We start from the raw sequence: 21,019 nt of genomic DNA, 5'->3' as shown, positions 1-21,019 counted from the left end.
ACTTTTTTCTAAATACTCCCAATCACCACCTCTAACATCTGGTGAAACCCTTTCCAAAACAAAAAATATATATTTTTTAAAATTGGTGCATTCTTTACTGTGTTTTATATAGGGAATTTCTAACATCTTTCTTCTTTATAGAATAGATATGCTCATAAATTCTTTATCTCAACATCCTTTCTGTTTTTCCAGCATGTAATGCATCACGTCATGGGTTGTGCCAAATAAATCACTTCCACAGTATTACATGTAAACTGACCATTCCCAATCAACACCCTGGGATAAGAGGCAACTGTGATATTTGTGCTCTCATAAATAAAGCGACACTGCGGACAAGTCCCTCACTTAGACATCCTAACCTTACCATCAGCTCTATTGCTCTTCTCTTCGAATATATTTTTCAAGTTCCTTCCTCTCTTGTACACAAACTTAAGATGGTCTCCAAATTTACTGATTAACCCAAAACATCCAAAACACCATCTCAATTCTTACTTATGATGTCCTTTAATGCCAAAACTATTATTAAATTCAAATCAGATCCACCTTATTTTCTACTGTTTCCAACCTCTTGGCAACCCTCACTTTAAAATGAGTGTAAATCGCCCTTGCCTTTCCTTCACTACCTGTCTTATAACATCATCAACCAATTCAGCTGGATATGCCCTTTCTACAAACATCTTTCTCAGCCTTTTAACAATCAGTTGCCCCTCATTAGAGGCCATTCTAGACAATCAAACAAATTTTGCTTTAACCAACTTATGATTTTGCCAGAGGGGGAGTGACACTACTAAAATGTAAATAACTATGAGCAAATTGGGCACAAAATATTATAATTTAACCTATAAGCAGAAAGAAACACTGGATGGTCTGGTGGAGCATTGAGATTTTAGAATTTTGCATCTGGATAAAGAAATTAGGGCTGAGAACATTACTAAATGGATGCCCATATTTATCCTGATAGCTTGAGGAGCCCACGTCAGCAGGTTTTTTATTCAAGGAACTGGACTCTGCAGAAGGGGCTCTCATTACCTCAACCTTAAAGAAGTGAAAGCAGTGTAAAGGCCCTTGACAGCATGGCATTCTAGTCACCTTCAAATTAGCACATACAGTAGTACAGTTTCATGGTACACGAGATGCACCAGATCTTTCTGTCTTTACAAGGGGACTTTTGTCTTCTGTCATTAGCCTTTTCTGTATAGTCTCAAAGTCTCAGCAATGTATTTCTTGGGTTTACAAAACATTTTTGCAGACAAAAAAGTCTGTCTCGTGAATTGAAGCCAGATGCTGTGATATTCCAACAAAGAGCTTCAGGTCTTTGGTTCCATCTTTCCTTATGAGACCATATGGACAGTGGATGCCATTGTTCTGCATTGAATCTGTCTTTCCCACATTCCATCTGATTCAGAAAGTCCTTCTCAAAGCATTATTAGGTAGTCATTTTAATTTTCATAGGACAATCGAACAAATTGTCCTTTAACCAACTTATGAACCAAGGCATCTATGGCCTTTTTATGATTTCTGCTTCTACACAAGATTTTGATTAACACAGTAGCAAGGCAGAGATGTTCTTCATTTGATCACTGCTGCAGTAGCCTTAGCATTGTGGAATACTTCCTGTTGACAGCTCAAGCAAAGCTGTAGAAAATTAACAGTTTGGGTGCCAAAACCTTCAGAGCTTTTCCCGCTGAAAAGTGTGCTTCTTTTGCTGGCTTTTGAGGATCGTCAGTCCTCTAGTGTGTTGACATTGCTGGGCAGGTAGTCCCCCCCTCCCCCCGGGGACTTTTTACATTTTAACTTTGAAAAAAATTAATTTTTTTTCTGTGAAGTAAGTTATTTTTATCTAGGCGTTGAATGTTTATTGGACTGTCACATAACTTTGCAGTCAGTTTAAACTGTGAAGAGCTACTTTTTACTTTTGCTTGAAAACTTGTAAAAAGTGTACTGTTTTTTTCTGGTAAAAACTTTTAAATGATTTTAGGGCTAAGCATATGTTATGCTTTTCATTGTGTTTTTAAATTTAAAATACTTCCCTTTTAATACTCTGTTTTATTACCGACTACTGTTAACCGAGCTTCAGGCTTCATTTTCAACTTTACTTTGCTGGTTCCTTGTTTCTTTCTCCTTCTGGCTGCAAAATTTCCAGACAGCATTTGCCCCTTCAGTTTGCTGTGAATTTGGCTCAGACATATATGAATGACTTTTCTTTGTGTTTTTTTTTTTTTTTTGATTCCTCAGACCATTCATCCTCTGCCTTCATTTCCTCTGGTGTAGTCCCTTCAGCCGCCATGGAGTGGGAGTTAGACACATCCTCTGTGGCTGTTTGAGTGTCCTTGATGGGAATGAAAGCCATTCTTGTTTGTCTTGGAGGAAGGAGTGGGGACTGCTTATCTGCCGAGTTGTACTGGGATGCCCATACCCTGGGGTGAGGTGCCTGACAGAGGTCGGCCTGCTTCTGTGGAAATCCTTGTCACAAGGAAGCAGAAAGTTAAATATTCAACTTTCCCCATGTCTCGGTTACTTTAGACAAGCATGGATTATTGGGCTGAGCTCAGGACTTGGTCTAGGCTCTTGACCACTTTCATCCTAATTTTACTGTTAAGCGAAAAAGGAATTCTTCATTTTCTGAAGATTCCTAGTTTGTTGAACAAGAAAATTATTTGTTTTCCCAAAAAATTTATTTTATTGAATTTTAAATATATAGGTAAGAAAAAAAATTACAAGAAGTAAGCAAGAAAAAAAAAAAAGAAAAATACAATGAAGATAAGTATGTGCAAAATATCTGCTTTTTCATTTGGGCAAAAGGGGCAGAATGGTGAATATTTAGTATTGAAATTATTTAGAACGGATGGTGTATAGTAAGCGTTATTGTTTATCATAACCTGGGTATAGATTAAACTTTTGAAAGGGGTTAGCTTAAGTGTGTTTTTTATAGCCAGTCTTTTATCTTCAGACAATATAGATTGATTTTTTTCCTTGCCAATAGGCTGAAAATAAGAGATTTTTTTTGGGGGCGGGGGTTTATAGCTGTGATGGTATCCAAGACATACAAGTTCATTTTATTCTTAAAGGATAGCGTTTTAAGAATTAAGTTTGCAGCTGTTATGTCTTGTTCTTCAATTTTTGCAATAGAGAATTTGTTTTTTATAAGACTCATAAGCAGTCTAAGGATGATATCCTATATTTTAACATAACAGGGAAATGATTTTGAGAAAACTGCACCGGTTTTCTCTCTCTCTCTCTCTCACTCTCTCTCTCTTCAGGTGACTAGGTGCTGAGATAGATGCAAAACTTCAGAATCAGTCAGATGCAGCAAACTACTGGTAAAGAAACTCCAAAAACAAGGGCAGTCCAAGTCTGAATGACTCTTTGCGAATAGTGATTTTCCCACCCAGGCAAGCCTTTAAATCTCTCCCCTAAAATCCAGCTCTCCATTTCTGTCTTAAGCAACAGATCACCCCAGACAAATGGGTTCTAAGAGTGATCCATCAAGTGTAGAGATGGCAATGGGAGTCCCTTTTTTTCCCTTTCAGGGGATTCCGCTTCATCCACAGGATCGAAAATTTTTCCTCTGCTGACATGGGGGTAGGTGTAATAGAAGCTGCTCACCTTCTCTTACAGAGAGAGGTTTTTGAGTGTTTTTGGTAACGAGGGAAGACCAGTCTTAGATCTTACCTTTCTAAATCAGTTTGTGAAAGCCCCAATGTTCAAAATACTATCCCTACATGACCTTTTACCACTGATTCCACACTTTGTTTTTTAGTAGCTCTGGATTTAAAGGGTGCTTACCATTGCATTCCTATAGCCCAAGATTTCTAACATTTATGTTCTGTATCGTGATTATACTTTCAGTTCTCTGTATTCCCCTTGTGGTTAACCACTCCTCCTAGGATGTTTACAAATTGTATAGCTCCAGTGATAGTGTGTTGTAAACTGCAGGGTATTCACATTTTCCCTTATTTACATTTGCAGGTTTTTTTTCAAAGTCTAAGGAATCTTGCAACTGAGTAAGAGCTCTCCTTCAATGACTGGGGTTTCAGGAGAACATTCAAAAGTCTTGTTTGACTCCTTTTCACAGGATTCTTTTCCTGGGATGTCTCCCAGATATCTCAGTTCAAAGACCCCCCCCCAACACATGCGCACACACACACACACACACACACACACACACACACACACACACACACACACACACACACACAATATTTCGATCTATTCCTGAAATTTTCACTCACCCCAAGATTTCGGGAGGGGAATTTCTCAGGATACTGGGATTTGAGGCATTGATGATTCTCATATTTCCTTTAACCAGCCTCTTCATGAAAAAGATTTGGTTATATCTGAAATCTGTATGTTTTCAATGTCAACATCAGCATTCCCTGACTTTCCAGATTCCAATTTTGGGATGTGTCAGAAGGGAACTGTTTTTGTGGAGAGAACAGTTTTGCCTAAATCCAGGTCTCCAGTTATCCTATCTAGGTCCTTCACAGTCTGTAACTATGGATGACCCAGACTTTGCTTGGGGAGCAGTATCTGTGGGAGTAAAACTACAGGGTCTTTGGAACAAAAAAGACAGACCAAAGCACACAAACATAAAAAAGATATTGGCAGTCATAAATTTTCTTGGCTCTGTTAGTCATCTATGATCCCCTGGGCCATTGTAAGTGATTACTGACAACTCCACAGTGATGTACGCAATCAAATGGTGGGGGATTCAGATCTTACCCTCTGTGCAGATTATCCATGGGCAGCCTAGGAAATATCAGTTCAGCATACTCTTACTCTGTAAGAATTCCCATTCACAGCAATCAACTGGCAAAAATTCTGCTCCAGAATTCCTTGCAAGTAGGCCTGAAAACAGATGCATTTTCATTTCCTTGGACAGGAATGTTTACGTATGCCTTTCCACTGATAACCAGGATCATACAGCAGAGTCAGCAGGACACTCTAAAGACCATTGTGGTGAATCTCTACTAGCCCAGTTGTTCTCCCTTCTTTTGAAAATGGCCAAGGGCTATTACCACAAGCTTCCTCACAGACTGGACCTACTCACACAAGACAGGGGTTGTTTGATACACGAATAAAACACCAAAGGCTGCGAGTAGATAACAAATAGAACCACAGTTTGTTGAGAAAAAACCTTTATAAACAAGAGCAAAGCTTTTGGGTAAAAACCCTTCTTCAATACTATTACAAAATTCAAAAACCAAGTAGGTTTAAATAGGAGTCGGAAATAATCACATGACAAGCAGCCCTGAAAATCATGTGACAACACATAAATTAAAAAACAAGTTAAAAAAACAAATTAAAAAACAGAATTCACATTCGGGTGCTAACAAGCACATATATAACCAGCTTGAAAATATAATTAACAGAATAGCTTAGTTTATTGCAATTTAACAAGAATAGGTTTCAATGTAACAGTAGAATTTTAAACCTGGATCAGCAGCTAATCTAAGTATCCATTCATATTCCTTGATCTCAAGTAAATTATTAATGTCCCCACCTCTTAATGCTGTATGAAGAATACCTATAACTGAATCTGTGATCGGGGCCACATATACTTATATGCTTATATAAGGTGTTTTTATCATTTGCTCTCCTGAGTTCAGATTTGTGTTCAATGATATGTTCTTTTAGCTTCCTTGTTGTTTTCCCCACATAAAAAGAGGAACATACAACGCATGTTGCCAGATATATCACATTAGTACTAGCACAAGTAGCTAATAAATCAAATTTATATATTTTGCCAGTCAGCGGATGCTTGAACACATTACTGTTGGTGTTGATAATATCAGAACAAGTGCAATTCATACAACAAAAGGTGCCATACTTAGAAGTGGGTTGGTTAAAATCTCTATTAAAATCCTTATAACACAATTTGCTTTTTAGTGTTCTCATGTTCCTGTATGAAAAATACGGTCTGTCACCCAGAACAGCCTTGACATCAGCAGATGCCATCAATATGACCCAATTTCTCTCTATAATCTGCTTAACCAGGTATGTCCTAGTGTTATAGGTAGTATAGTTTTTTTCTCAACAAATTGTGGTTCTATTTGTTGTTTGATACCAGATCAAAAAAAAATGTCAACTAACTGCCTGGGTAATAGAGTTTTAATAATTAATATGTACCTGTTCTCTGATTATATGCAGCAGATATTAATGGAAGCAAAGAACCCTGCTAGAAGGAAGTAATGTATTAATGGGAAATATTTTCTAGTTCATTCCAGGATAAGAGCCTGGACTCTCTTGAGGATAATATTTCTCTGGTTCTACAATGTTTGTGAGTTATTATCCTTTAATCCTTTTCACTCTTTTCTCAAGGTTCATTTGAAGGCCATTTGAGCATGTTTGACCATGGACTCCCCTTAATGCATTTAATGTTAAAGTGTTTCTGAAAGGGGTTCTGCATACCCATCCATCTAGAGTACAGGTGGTTCCTCCTTGGGGTCTTAACTGTATGTTGGTAAAATTAACTCTTGCTCCCTTTGGACCAGCTGATAAAGCGGATTTGAGGTTCATAACATGAAAAGCAGTTTTGCTGATTGTTTTGACATGACAGTTGCAGTGTCTCAGGTTGAGTCAGCCTTCTCTCATTTTCCTCAAAGATAGAGTTTCCTTGAAAACTAGTCCTCCTTTATGCCTAAAGTGGTATCCAGGTTTACAGTAAGCTAAGCTTGTCCATCTCTTTGTCTTCTTTCCAAAACTTAAAAATGAGGGAGAGGATTCTTCATGCTCTGAATGTCCACATGTCTACAGACAACTTGGATACTGTCTTGACAGGACAAACCTTCAGAAATTCTGATCAGTTGTCCATTTCTTTTGAAGGTAAGAAAAAAGGACGACCTGTGTCAAGGCAGACTATTTCCAAATTGTTGTCGCATGCTATCTCCTTTTGTTATTTCCACCATGTCAGTTCCAGAAAAGTCAAGGCACATTCTACTATTGCCTTTGTTTGATCAATGGCTTTTTTTGAAAAGAGGTGGACTTAAAGGGTCTTTTGTATATACTTTTACAAAGCACTACAAACTAGATTCCTTTTTGAAGTCTAAAGCAGGCTTTGGTAGGTCATTCTTAGGGGCTCCTGGACTCTCATCCTTCCAGTTATTATAAGAAATGTAGTGTACCCATATAGCTAAGGCTGTTTAGCATTGACCAAATGATGAACAGATTATGGTTATGTAAGTAAACTTAGAATACTAGAGATGTTTGAATGATCACTGCAGCAGCCACTTCCTCCTCCAGCCTCTTATTTCTTTCTTCCTTTCTTCCCAGGGTGTGCACGTTGATTTTTATTAACCTAGCATTATCCTCTTTCAGGGCTCTAGCTTCCCTCTTTCATTTGGCATGAAAGCTCCCAAACAACTGATTTTCTACAGCTCTACTCAAGCTGTCAATGATTTGAGCATGTGAAAGATGCCCTTAAGGTCTGGAAGCTCTCTGACTGTTCTAGCCTCTGCATGATATAACCCATATAAATAAGCCTACCACAACAGATTATTATTCATCTCTGTCTACTTTACCAGCCAATATCGGAATATATAAAAAAAATATTTCTGCCCCGTTTAATAAACAGATGTGTTAAATTATATAAGCCTTGTATTTGAGGAGAGTATGGTGCGTTTATTTGTAGATGTACAGGTTTTTGCAATATATGTTCTAGATTCTCCTCAGATTGCAAGAAATCTCCCCGTTAAGGCTTTCCTGAAATGTGTTCTACATGTCTTTTCTTCCTGAGATTTGACGTTCATACTGTAGAAGTTAACTTTTTTTTTTTTGAACCAGCCACTTCATTGGACCTCAAATACCTTTCCTGGAAAACTGTTTTTCTAGTTGGAGTAACCTGTTAGAAAGGTTTCAGAATTACAAGTGCTGATGTGCAAAGAACCTTAATAGAATATTCCACATTTGAAGGGTAAAAGAGACCAATTCTTCCATCATGCCTAATGTATCACCCCCCCCCCATTTAATTTGATAATTTGTCAATCTTCTCTTCTGTTCTGTCATAATGAAGGGGAGTAAAGCTTGGCCTTTCAGGAGGGCAGATCAGTTTTTTGTTTTAAAAAAGGTGGAAAAGACTTGCCTATTTCTAAAGTGTCTGAGTGGCTTGGCTCGCTGTGTTGCTTTTTGTTGTGATTAACATTTGCAAATTACTGTCAGAACACTGTCCACTAGAGAATCGGTTACTTCAGGGACAAATCTTTGTAATGGATTTGCCCAAGATGTCTTGAAAGCTGCTATATGGGCTAGTTTTATGAAACACTAGTTTTACCAAACGTGAGGCTGACGTTTAGTGTAAAGGCTGCGCAGGTCTTAACACAGCTGCTTTGCAGGGAATTTGGTAGCTGCCCACCTTCTTGGTTAAGGAAGTAGTGTTGAGAATCTACCCAGATTTGATGATTTTCTGTTTGAGTGGTCCTGTCCTATAGATGGAACCCAGTTATTTCAGAACATTTGTAGAACTATAAAAGTTTCTCAGTAGTACTGTTTGCTTTGTGTGTTCTTTGTATGGAATTAACAGTTAACACTGGACATTTGTGTACCACAAATGTCCAGTGTTAACTGGACATTTGTGTACCACAAAAACAGTTTCTATATAGGGCTTTCGTGCTTTGAAAAAAGAGAGAGCATATGCTAGTGCATTTGAGTCTCTGGCCACAGTGTTACACTCACAAGTGCAAGACAAGAAATGGGGCAACTGTAGAAAACTGTCTAGACCAAGGGATATCAGATGTACTGTTAACTCTTGACCTCTCCTTGAATAGCTGCTGCAGTGGTAAGTGACTTTCACAACCTTTCTTTCTTCTGTGTTGCTGTCTTTTACTTAGTAACTTTTATGGCAGCAGCTGTCTTAGCAGTTAGTGGTAGTTGCCCTCGGTATCATCCACCAGTCTATCTGCATGTGTATAGTTGGATAGACAGCCCCTTCTTCTGTGGCTTTGCCTTAATAGTACTAAGGAAATTATCCCAGTTCCTTTGACCATGTAGCATTTCTTGTGGCCCTCAGCTGAGTTGTGCACTACCCCCATTTCACCATGGCACTCTTTAGTGGGATGAGGGGGGTTCCTAATCAATAATCACATTTTATTTTCTGGGCAGTGTTTACTATCACTAAGTTTTCATTTATGGAAAGAGCCTTGTGAATTGGAGCATGTTACTGATTTGAGGTCGACACATTTTTGTGATTGGGGGTGATTGTAGAAATGTAATAGATCTGAGGTATGACTCTGGGGCCTCTCTAAATTTTGCTAGCAGGTCTGCTATGTTCTGTTTAAGTCTTTTGCTGTAGTCAGCTGTATGGCAAAGAATGAATAAATTAAAAATAATATTAAAGCCCTGACTAAACCCTAGGTTTGATTAGCAGCTCAGGTGGCTGGAGGAGCTGACAAGGGTGTTGGGGGGGGTGGATGAAGAGGGGGTTATACCTACTGGCCTGTCTTACAATGAAGGTGTGAGAACATGTTGGACATGCAAGTCATGATGTTTCTACCACTAAGTGAGATCAACATCAGACGTGACGGCATGCAGTGAGGTGGGAAGGGATCTGGAGATTTCATCACTTTGCTCCAGTCTGTACAAATCTCAGTCTGTGTGCCTACCTTGTACATAATATCAAAGGAGTCTGTAAAGTCCATCAAACCTTCCAGAATGTAGATATTTTAGTTAATTTCAAGTATTTCAATTTTCCTCAGTGATACCTGGTATCAAGTTTTGATGTCCAGTATCTCCTGCTTTTCCTATCCCATTCTTTAATAAACCATCTTAAAATACTGCACATCAGTCTCTATATACATCCATGCCTTTGTATCACCCATCTATAATTGCTCATCTGCTGACTTTCCAATGTCCAGTTTGAACATATGGGCTACTTTTTCTATATATTTTCCTTCTCTCATCTTCTTTATAAACCTAAACCTGATGGTTCTGCCTGGTTTGATAGCATTCCACCTAAATTTCTTCATCTCGTTTCCATCTCCCTAGTCAAGCTGGTAGAAAAGGCAGTATGCAAACAGATTGTATGCTTCTTACTACAAAAAGGTTTTCTAGCCCCTTCTGAATGCAGCTTTCAGTCCATATATTTGGAGTAACTACTTCCCAGCTAATTTTGTCTTAGTCCATTCTTTTCAGCCTTAATGGCAGTTCATTATCTTATATCTTTCTGGTCTGTCAGAAACATTTGATATCATTAATCTGTCCACTGTTATCAGATGCCTTTTAATAACCACTGAACATCAATACTTTGGTCCTAAAGCAACCTATTATTATTGTAGAAATCAATTGGTAAAATGCTCCAACTCTATCTATTCCTCCCAGCTGGATCCTCTGGATGTCTCATGAGTGATCAGAGTTAGGCACTTGACTGGCCTCCATTTTTGTAAACAGAATGTAGAAATTCAACTCGTCCGAAGATATTGTCTAACATGCAGATAATGGAGCATCATCCATTCCTTTAACAAACAGTCCACTTTCAACATCTCTCTTAAGTGCAATTTTAGCATCCTTCCTTACTGTCTTTATGAATCATTCAAAACAAATTGCTGGCTTTTAAATGCTAAAATATCATCTGAGAGATCTGAACTCCTCCAATTACATGTGGTAAATAGCAGCAGAAATTTACATTCTCCAATGCATGAAGTGCATTCTAAGCCTTAGAATTTGATGTAAATATCCAAAGCGCCATAGCAAAAGTAAGTAGACATCTTGATTCACTCTACCATACCAGAAATTATTATTTCTTGCCCCAGTACAGAAAAAAGGAATTTGCGACTAGTCTACTCTTGGCAAAACTGTATAGCCAGTTTATATTCACTGTGTTTTTCTCATCTTCCATAACCAGGCTAACCATAGACTACCAGGAGAATGCCGATTTTGCTGCAAACCTCTCCTTTTGCAGTTATCATGAAGTATTTGTCAGTCAGCTTATCTGGTCATCCTGTCCATACATCTCCAACCTGCCTAAGTTATCTCTGTCTTACTTTGCAAAGCTAGGCAGAAGTTGGTTTATAAACTCTGATGACCTTGTGGTATATATGCACTATCCTTAGACCATTATCATCTCCTTTTGTTTATGTTCGTAAGTCAGAGTTGCTACATATTACTTTTCTTTCAGCCAGTCATGCAGTAAATTGCCCCCCAAACATTTACACCTGTAATTCTGCTACCTCTTACAGAACCCTCCTTTTTGTCCATTTTAAACACATTAGAACGTCAGTAACCACAAACCTACTTACTCTGCCTTGTGTCAGTTGGTGCATGCTGTCTTGCCTGCATCTGTCCCTCTTCTGCTCTTCTGTGCTACTTTTGTTTGAGTTATTGTGTTTTTGTGTGTTTTCAATTGTTTCTGTTCACTGTACACGGTAGCTGTGTTGTATGTGTATATATTCAGCACTTAACATTTATGGTGCAGATTGTAGTATGGTGGCTTAATTTATGTTTTATATTTCAGTTGTATTCCTTGATCTGATATTATTCAGGTGTTTTTGTTTTATTTTGTGTTGCATCGTTGGTCTGCATGTGTGTGTGTGTGTGTGTGTGTGTGTGTGTGTGTATATATATATATATATATATATATATATATATATATATATATATATATATAGAGAGAGAGAGAGAGAGAGTAATTTGTGTGTGTGTTTGTAGGCTATATTATATTCATAATTTGGAAAATTGTTCTCAAGGCTACCACTGAAAATGGGTATTGCTTAAATGGCAAGCTGGCTAACAAAACAAAGAAGTCAATATTGCAGGCAGTTAAGATTTCCCTGATAATTATTTCATGAAAAAGTGTAGCTGTGATGCCAGGGGTGCCACATTTTCTCTGCTTTCTAGTTTACAACATCCACTGTTAAGTACATTATAGAAAATGTTTTAAGACACATGGGTAGTACTACAGCACAGCAAAGGCAATATTACATTGTTTTTTCTACATTGTTAGAAGTTGTACCGTGGCAGCATGCTTCTGTTCCTCTATCATTTCTGTAAAAAAAAAAACCTCTGTCATATAGCATATTATTCTGGTAGTAGAAACATGAAACAAAATGTAGGATGTTTAAAGATTAGGAGGTCTGTTAATGGTTAGCCTTATTACCAAAAATACCGTAAAGGGACAGTCCCAGGGATTTTTTGTTTTGATTCAGCCTTTCTTTTCATTTTAGGTTTGCCTTTCTGAGCATGCTCACCTTTGGCTGGGGGGGGGGGGGGGTGGAAGAGTGCCTGCAGGAATTTTCAAAGGTGTTAGGCAAATTCCATCTCAATTTGCAGGTGTACTGACAGCAGCTCTCCCTATGAGCCATTCATTAGTTTAATCTTTGCATTTTACCCATTGAGAAAAGCAGCCTTTCAGGCATTTTATGTCCTGACTGCTGCTGCTACTCTAGAAAGCACATCAGTAATGCAAGGCTTTTAAAACATTAGTAAACATAGTTGTTTTGTTTCTTTTATTTCATGTTTTATTCTGTGGTGATTGTGAATCCTGGCCATCTACAACAATTTTATGACATGGCTTTTCCCTATAGAAAGCATCTGAGTCAGGCAAACAATAATGGAAACCATATTTATCTTTCTTTTGGGTTTTACTGTATTCTGATTTTTGAATACTAGCCTGGTGTAGTAACCTTCTGACCTGCTTAGTAATTCCATAGAAAGTAAGTGTGTGACAGAAGGTTAGAGCATTAGTAGACACACTCTTCTATACTTTTTCAACTTCTAGTTTGATATGTTATGATTTCCGAATACTACTAGACAAATCCGTTATTTTTTTATGAGATGGTGGCTTGTACATCTGTAGAAGCATTAGTAATGCTAAATTTAAATATTAGTCTACACTGATGTCCCTTTTTCCTGGCACAGCTTTCTTTATTTTAAATATGAGCCAAGAGCTGGGGGCATAGTTCTCCAGTCCAGTGTAAATCGGAGAGGAATACTGTGATGCCCCACCACCGGTCCAGTAATCAAGGAGCCTCAATCCTCACTACTAGCACCAGTACATTGGGAGGATGACTTGTACACACATGCTATTTCCAGATGCAGTTTTCTGCATCAAGTGCAATTTCCCTTAAGAGTACACAGAGATGACAGTCAGTCCAGGGCTGGTTTCTCCCTCTTTCTCCAGATTCCCAATAAGACTCCCCACTGGCACAGCTATAGAATTGAGATCTCAGCTAAGTGGCCAAGCCATGACCTCCAACACTCTGTCTATATAACCAGTGCTTCATGTCCCTGCACAAGTAGCTGACACACACCTGGGAAAAGGTGGTACAAGTTTACTAGATATGCCCCCTTCTGCCCAGACTATAAGGTAGTTATCAACTGCCATCAGCCACGTCCTTATCAGCTACTTTAAGACCCTTAACATAGGGTGTCCAGTCTTAGGTTCATAGGTTCATACTAGGCTATCTGCCCTAGGGCATTTATAAACCTAGCCAGAGTGGGTGTGGCTTTCACCACCCCTTAGGATGAGAATACTACGCCAATTTAGGGTTTAGTTTACTGTGCCTCTGTCTAGTAGTGACACAGAGATGACCCCCGGGGTAAACCTACGATCTCCCATCCACTCATCAAGACTTCTCTTGAATAGAGTTAGTGAGGGGCTCTGCCTAACATAGATTGGGATTCTGTTCCAGAGTGTAGGGAGCCTCTGGGTTATGAATCTGTCCCTCCAGCATGTCCTATTTATTTCTGTGTTGAGGTTTAAGTCTCTTGCTCTCGTGGCTCTGATGGATTTGGATTTTTTGAGGTGGAGCATGTCCATTAATTCTGGATTGGACATGGCCTTGTACGTTAGGCACAGGTCACCTCTGAGTAGGTGGTATGTGACTGAATAGAGCTGGAGTTTTTTCAGTCGGGCAGCATATGACATATGTTTAAGACCCTTTATCCTCTTGGTGAGGAACTTTTGGGGTCTTTCCAACTGCTGCAGGTGCCGGGTAAGATACATCCCAAATGGGGCATTGTACTCAATCATTGGCCTAATAAGAGATGAGTACAGGGGCACAATGACCTCTCTTGATCTAGATGTGAAACCCTTTGTGATAAGGTGGGCAATATAGAAGGTCTTTCTAACCACTTTGGCAATGTGAGTGTCAAATGAGAGGTTACTGTCAACCTGGGTCCCTAGGTCCCCGATTACCTCTTCCGTACTTAATGGATTACCACCTATGTGGTCATTTGTGGGTACTTTGTTTTTCCCAAAGGGTATGGCTATACATTTTTTGGCGTTAAGCTTAAGGCCATGGCTCTGGCACCAATTATCCGTTTCTATGAGTCCTCTCTGAAGGATGTTTGTGTCCGCTGGAGTATCAATTATGGCGCCCAGTTTGCAGTCATCTGCGAACTTTGTCAGCCATAATCCTCCTATGTTTGCCTGTACCTCAGAAAAATAAATGCCAAACAAGAGGGGTCCCAGGACTGAGCCCTGTGGGACACCGCTTGTGACTGGCTTAGAGTCTGACATAGCTCCAGCAACTCTGACCCTGTGGGTTCTGTCCTTGAGCCAGTTTGCAACCCATCTCGTGACATATGGGTTTACATTTAAGCTGGTGAGTTTGTCTATGATGCCCGAGTGTGGTATTGTGTCAAAGGCTTTTGCAAGGTCAAGGTAGGCTGTGTGAACTGCCTTACCTTCATCAATGGCCTTAGTGACGGTTTCAAAAAAGTCGACCAAGTTTAAAAGGCAGGATCTGCCCTTGACAAAGCCAAATTGGGTAGGATCCAATGTCTGTAGGTCCCCAATGTCTTTGTTTATGAGTTCCATAATGTTCCTCTCCATAGCTTTGCAGACCAGGCTCGTCAAGCTTATGGGGCGGTAATTTCCAGGGTCTGTAGAAGCACCGCCTTTGTGAAGTGGGGCCACTGTTGCCGTATGCCACTCTTTGGGTACGTATCCTGTAGTAAGGCTAAGATTAAACAGCAGCTTTATGTTTGGGTTTAGTTCCTCTTGGAGTTCATGTAGCACACAGCCCGGGACACCGTCCGGTCCCATTGATGCTGTGTTTTTAGCTTTAGAGAGAGCGGCTCTCACCTGGGCATCTGAGATGTTAGGGAGGCTACACTTTGCTGGGATAGTTATTTCTCCTTTTGGGGTGGGAAATTTGCACTGAACCTATCTGCCAGAATGTTGGCAATGTCAGTGGGTTCAGTGCATTTATTGTCATTTTGGACTAACTCTGAGCATATTTGGGAGTTTCCACCCAGGTTTCTAACATAGCTAAAGAAGGCCTTGTGATTGTCTTTTGTGTCTTTTGCGATTTTTCTCTCAAAGTTGGCCTTGGATGATTTTATGAGTGATCGTAGTTTTTTGCTAGTACTGATCAGAGATGCCTTCCCTTCTGTTGTAAAGTTTGTTTATGGCTGGGGTCCACCAGACCAGGTGCCTGCCTTTGGGGGAATGGGTCTTGGTTTTATTTGGGATTGCATGATCCATGCATTCTTGAAGGTGCCCGTAGAAGGCATTTGCAAAGGATTCAGCAGTGTGGGTTGTGGTTTCCACTGGCCCAGGGACCTTGAAGGATACCACTTCAGTCTTAAGAAGTGTGAAGTTGGCTTTTGAGAAGTTCTTCACTGTGGTCTTATGTGCAGGGGGTGGGGGCGGGATGTGGATTTCCAGTGAGATTAATTTATGGTCTGATCTTACCAATGAGGGATATACTTCCGGTGTGGAGCATTTTGTTCCCATGTTTGTGATGATCAGGTCTAGTATATTGTCTCCTCTTGTGGGAATGGTGACTAGTTGTTCCATCGCATTTGAGTTTATGAATTCTAGGAACCTTTGGGCTAGGGTGTTTGGGCTTGAGTAATGTTCCCAGTCTATGTTTGGGTAGTTGAAGTCTCCCAATATGATGGTATTTGGAGAGACATTCATACTCTCCAGTGTCTTCAGGAAGGCTGTGTGAGTTTCCTGAGTTTGAGAGGGTGGTCTGTAGCATGCTACAAATTGTAAGGCAGTTTTGCCTATGGTTAGTTGCACCTGGATGGTCTCCGATGCTTCGTGCGTTGCCACTAACCTGGAGGTGTGGGTATCTTTGATGAATATGGATACTCCCCTCCTTTTGTGGTTCGGTCCAAGTTTTGGGGCGGAAAGCATGATATGAGGTAAAACCTGATAGTGCTGGGGTGCTCTCGGGAGCCTTGAACCAGGTTTCAGTCACTGCACAGACATCGATGTTCTCCATTCTGAGGAGGGCTTCGAGGGCGTGCATCTTGAGGTTTAGACTTCTGGCATTGAGCAGCATTACCCTTATTTTTTCCACTTGTGTTTTCTAGGGAGGTAGGTTTGTCATTTGAGCCTTGCCTAAAAAGGCACTATGGGGGTGGCAAGAGCCTTGGTCAATATCCGGAAGCCCAGGGGTGACAGGTGCAAGCCATCCCTTGCGAAGCAGCGTGGCTTGTCGAGCATGTCATCCCAAGCAGACAGACATTGGATCCCCTTTGAATGACACCAGTAATTAAGCCAATTGTTAAAACTGATCATTTTGTCTTTGTACTGTGGCATCATTCTTGGTGAGGGTAAGATGCTGCTCAGGGTCATACCGGCCTGGGCTACATAATCAGAGAGCTCCTCTATGTCTCTTTTCATGTAGTCCAGGGAGGTACGTCTCAGGTCGTTCACACTGGCATGTACAATGACTGAATCATATTTGTACTTGCTGTGGAGTGACCTGAGTGCTTGTGTTATGTGGCGGATTCTAGCTCCCGACAGGCAGCTTACTGTGACCCTCTCCTTGTTCAGTCTGGTGAGTGGGACGTCGGTGTGTCTGACTATAGAGTCACCTATTACAAGTGTGTCTGGCATGTTGTTTGGCCTTAAGGGCTGTGACTGTTTAGCACACTGACTTTGTGAACTATGTGTTGTATGTGCTATGTCTTGAGGTGGCGGTTGCTTGGGTGTCTGCTTTGGAGGCCTCTGTTGTTTTGGTAGATTTTTAATCAGCGCCTCCGAGTATGTTTTTGTGTGTTTATGTGTTTGGTTTGCAGTTGTGATAGTCCTATGTGAGACTGGGTTTGTGGTGTGCGTGGTTACCTTCTCCTCCTGCCTGGTCTTGCCAGTACTGAATTGAGAGAGCTCAGCCTCCAGTTTGGCTATATAGTTGCATCTCTCGCATATATTTGTATTTGTTGGGAGGAGGAGAGGGTTGTCTGTGTACATGAGGCAATTGTAACATTGCCTCAAGATTCCCAGATTCATCAGCTGAACAGGAGAGGATGCCAGCAACTGACCCTTCGACATGCTAGAATAGTGAAAAAGATTGCTGTGTAACTGAGTCAGAAAGGATCTATAGGGAAATGGGTACTCAAGGGAATTTAGGTGAAATAAGTACTTTCTTTTGTTTAAGAGTGCTTTACCTGTATAAAAAATGCTTTAGGAGCAAGTGCTGAGCTTTTCAGTTAGAGAATAGGCTGTTTAGATTGCAAGTAGAGCAGTTCTAAGGGAAAAATTGAAGAGTAGACTTTACGGAGCCAGAAATAGTTTAAACTTGATTAACTGGCGCTGCCCTATGCTGCTCTATGAGCAACTTCACGCTAAAGCGGGCTTTATAGCAGGGGTTTGAAAAGAGCCAGGAATTGACCCAAAGTGGCCAATAAATTACAAGTTGCTGGGCTGAAACCAATCCTCTAGCGACAAATAGGTTGCTCAGTGCTCCCCACTCCCACTGGTGAACAAAGAAGCTTCCTCTTATCCAAATAAGGATATGGATAGCACAGGAACTAAGACAAAGCCCAGAGATCAGCAAAATCTGAAGACTGGACTATTCTAGTTCAGAAAAGCGGGAAAACAAGGATATTTTTTTTTGTTTTTTTTTCTTTTTTTACAGAGAAAGGAGAAAAAGATACAGTAACAAACAGTAAATGCTATAAAACAGCTAGCGCACTTGAGTGTGTTAGCCTAACAATTAAATTATACAAAAAATAACTTTTTAAAGTGCTAACAGTATAAATTCAACACAAGTACAGTGAAAACAATATGCAGAGCTGTTTTTTAAGCAAAATGCAGTCGAGCTGCAGTAATGTAAGCGAAAGCCAGAAAAAATACTTATAAATCCAGGAAAGTCACTCTTTCACTCTCTGCTGCTTGTAGAACTCTGCAGAACACCACGAGGAGCTGTGCTGAGTCTTTTACAAGTGAAAAAGCATGCAAAAGCGGGCTTTATAGCAGGGGGTTGAAAAGAGCCAGGAATTGACCAATGTTACTATACATACAAATGGTAGTTTGACCAAGAGCAAGGCTATTAGGAGTGGTCTACACGGTGTCACCAAATAAATATGCAAGTACTCTCAGAACTTAAATATCTATAGACAGATCAGCCATAATGAAAGGTTTAAATATATTTAATACATAATAAAAGAACAAGACAACACTAAATGTATATTTACAGTAACATCAGAGTTTAAAATCACAGGAAATATTTAAAACATTGCAGGACAGTCTTAAATAAATAAAGAAAAATATCTAAGCCTAGCTTTGCTATATTCCTGACTATGTTTGAGAATTGTACTATACCCTAGTACACTTAATTAGAGCAGCAAGGCAGATGTGGTGACTAGATCCTCTAGTTGATGTTGTCAGGTCAAAGACAGAATACAGAATGACAAGTCTGTCTGAGTGTTCTTTAATATCTCAAATATTGCTGCTGGGATAGCTTACAGAAAGTCAGATGACAAGAAATGATGTCAATTGCAGGTAAAACCCCCAACTGCCAAAAGCTAGCAGTATTTAGCATCCACCTATGAAAATACATAGACAAGGGCTTTTTCCTCGGATCTTTTCAGATCCTGGAAGTCGTAAAGCAATAAAACATTTCCAAGACAATACAGAAAACTTCTGTAGTACAAACATTTTGTCTCCTGGTGCACTGAAACTGAAAGGTAACATCTTTTAACTAACTATTAACTCATTTTGCTCTAAGCAGCTTAAATAATATTGTAACTAGTCACATTTTCTTCTGCTAATTGTTTAAAACCTTGTTTGTAACAACTCACATACTTGTTTGACAATTGTTAATACTCTGTATAATTGACTTGCCTGAGGAGCTTTTTTCTCTTCAGGTCTCTGCTTGTAAGATCTTATAGCTGATTGTTACTGCTATGTAACTAAAATTTAATAAATTGTTTTCTAGTCCTGAGGAGCTTTTCTCCCGGGGTCTCTGCTGAAAATGAGACAAGCTCAGCCAGACTAACCCGGTTATCAAATGTAAAATAAATAAATTAAATAATAAATAAATAAAATTTTATTGTGTGGCCATGAAGTAATTTAATTTCAGCTATTTTCTGATGTTAACCTCCTGTGTCCCAGTTTCCATTGTTAAAATATATACATTTAAACAATTACAATAGTGTAGTACATTTCTGTTCTTTTCCAGTAGGGTACACTGTGGTTATACTTTTAAGCTCAGTACTTTACAAACTCTTTTCAACACACACTTCTATACCAGCAGATTGATATACACACAACATGTAGTTCTAATTCAGTTGTAACACAACCATCTTACACAAATCATTTCGATATTCACCAGTGACATATAATTATTTACAAATTTCTGGATAGCTAGGTTGGCAGTATCCCACTTTTTCACCCCCCCCCCCCACCACGAAGACTCAAGCTAGTTTTTCAAGTGACCCTTGAGAAACGTTGAAAGGGATGAGCCTGTCTGGGAATACATTACCCCATTCCCTGCCTTATCAGCCCATCTGCATTTGCATTGCTAACCCCACTGCGGTGCTGCACTGTCATGTATGTCTGCAACACTAGGCTCCACCATGGTAACTTGGCATTTTGCTGGTTGACTCGATGCAGCCATGTTAAGGGATTGTGATCTGTAATTACAGTGAATTTCCTTGCATACAGATAAGGCTGAGGTGTCTGCAGTGCCGACACTGTCTAGACATTCCTTTTCTGAAGCTGCATAGCATTCCTCTCTGGGTTGGAGCATATGGCTGAGATATACCACTGAGTGCTCTTCTCCATTTGAGGAAACCTGGCTGAGTACAGCCCCCACCCCATGGATTGAAGCATCCACTTGCACAACAAACTCTTTGCTGTAAGCTGGATTGGCTAACGCAGGGGGTCCTCCCAAAGCTACTTTAAGTTTCTGGAATGCTTGCTCACATGCTAGGGTCCACACTACCTTATCTGGCCTGTTTTTCCTTGTCAGGTCTGTGAGGGGAGCAGCTGTGGTACTTTAATTGGGGTCACACTTTCTGTAGTACTCTGTGTCCCTAAGAATGCCCACTTTGGCAGATTCTGGCCTGATCTAATCACTCCCCACTCTCTTTGCCAGGTAGGAGACCTCTGCTATATTCATCTGACACTTATTGGGCTTAATGGTCTACCCTACCCTCTGTAGTCTACCCAGCACCTCCCTGACATGCTGAAGGTGCTCTTGCCAGGAATGGATGTAGATTGCAGTGTCATCCAGGTAAGCAAGGGCAAAGTCTTCTACTCTTGCTAGGATACAGTCAACCAGCCTCTGGAAATTTGCCGGGGCATTTTCCATCCCAAAGGGCATATTCACAAACTCATACAAGCCGAAAGGAGTCACAAAGGCTGACCTCTCTCTAGCATTGGGAGTCTAAGAACACCTGCCAATAGCCCTTGGTAAGATCAATAGTGCTAAGATACTTAGCCCCACCCAACTGCTCCAGGGCTTCATCACTCCTAGGCATGGGGTAAGCATCTGACTGTGTGAGACTATTTAATTTTCTGTAGTCCATGCAGAACCTGGTGCTGCCATCCTTCTTTGGTACCAGAATCACTGGGGAGGCCCAGGGACTGGCTGGACTCCTGGATTACTCCTAGTTCCAACATTTCCTGCATCTCCTCCCTCAGAGTCTATTTGACCCTCTAAGGTACCTTATAATGGGGCCTGCTTAATTGGCCTTTGGAGTCCTGTATCGTATCCACATGGTGCTGCATCAGGTGGGTATACCCTGGTTTCCCAGTAAACATGCTCCCAGACTCCTGTAACACTACTAGGATTTCTCAAACCTGGGTAGGGGATAGCTGCTGGAACATTGCTACCCCTTCCAC

General features: G+C 40.3%; 1 protein-coding gene across 1 annotated transcript in view; it reads left to right on the top strand.

Moving 5' to 3' along the window:
* Positions 1 to 21,019, top strand: part of LAMTOR3 (late endosomal/lysosomal adaptor, MAPK and MTOR activator 3) — a 354,081-nt gene that overhangs the window by 111,742 nt on the left and 221,320 nt on the right. The gene's annotated exons all lie outside the window — the stretch shown is intronic.

The sequence above is a fragment of the Protopterus annectens genome, chromosome 2.part0 (genome assembly GCF_019279795.1).
Source record: "Protopterus annectens isolate FY-2018-M chromosome 2.part0, PAN1.0, whole genome shotgun sequence".
Lineage (NCBI taxonomy): Eukaryota > Metazoa > Chordata > Ceratodontiformes > Protopteridae > Protopterus > Protopterus annectens.
The sequence above is the reverse complement of the archived record's forward strand: the minus strand, read 5'-3'. Positions and strand labels throughout refer to the sequence as shown.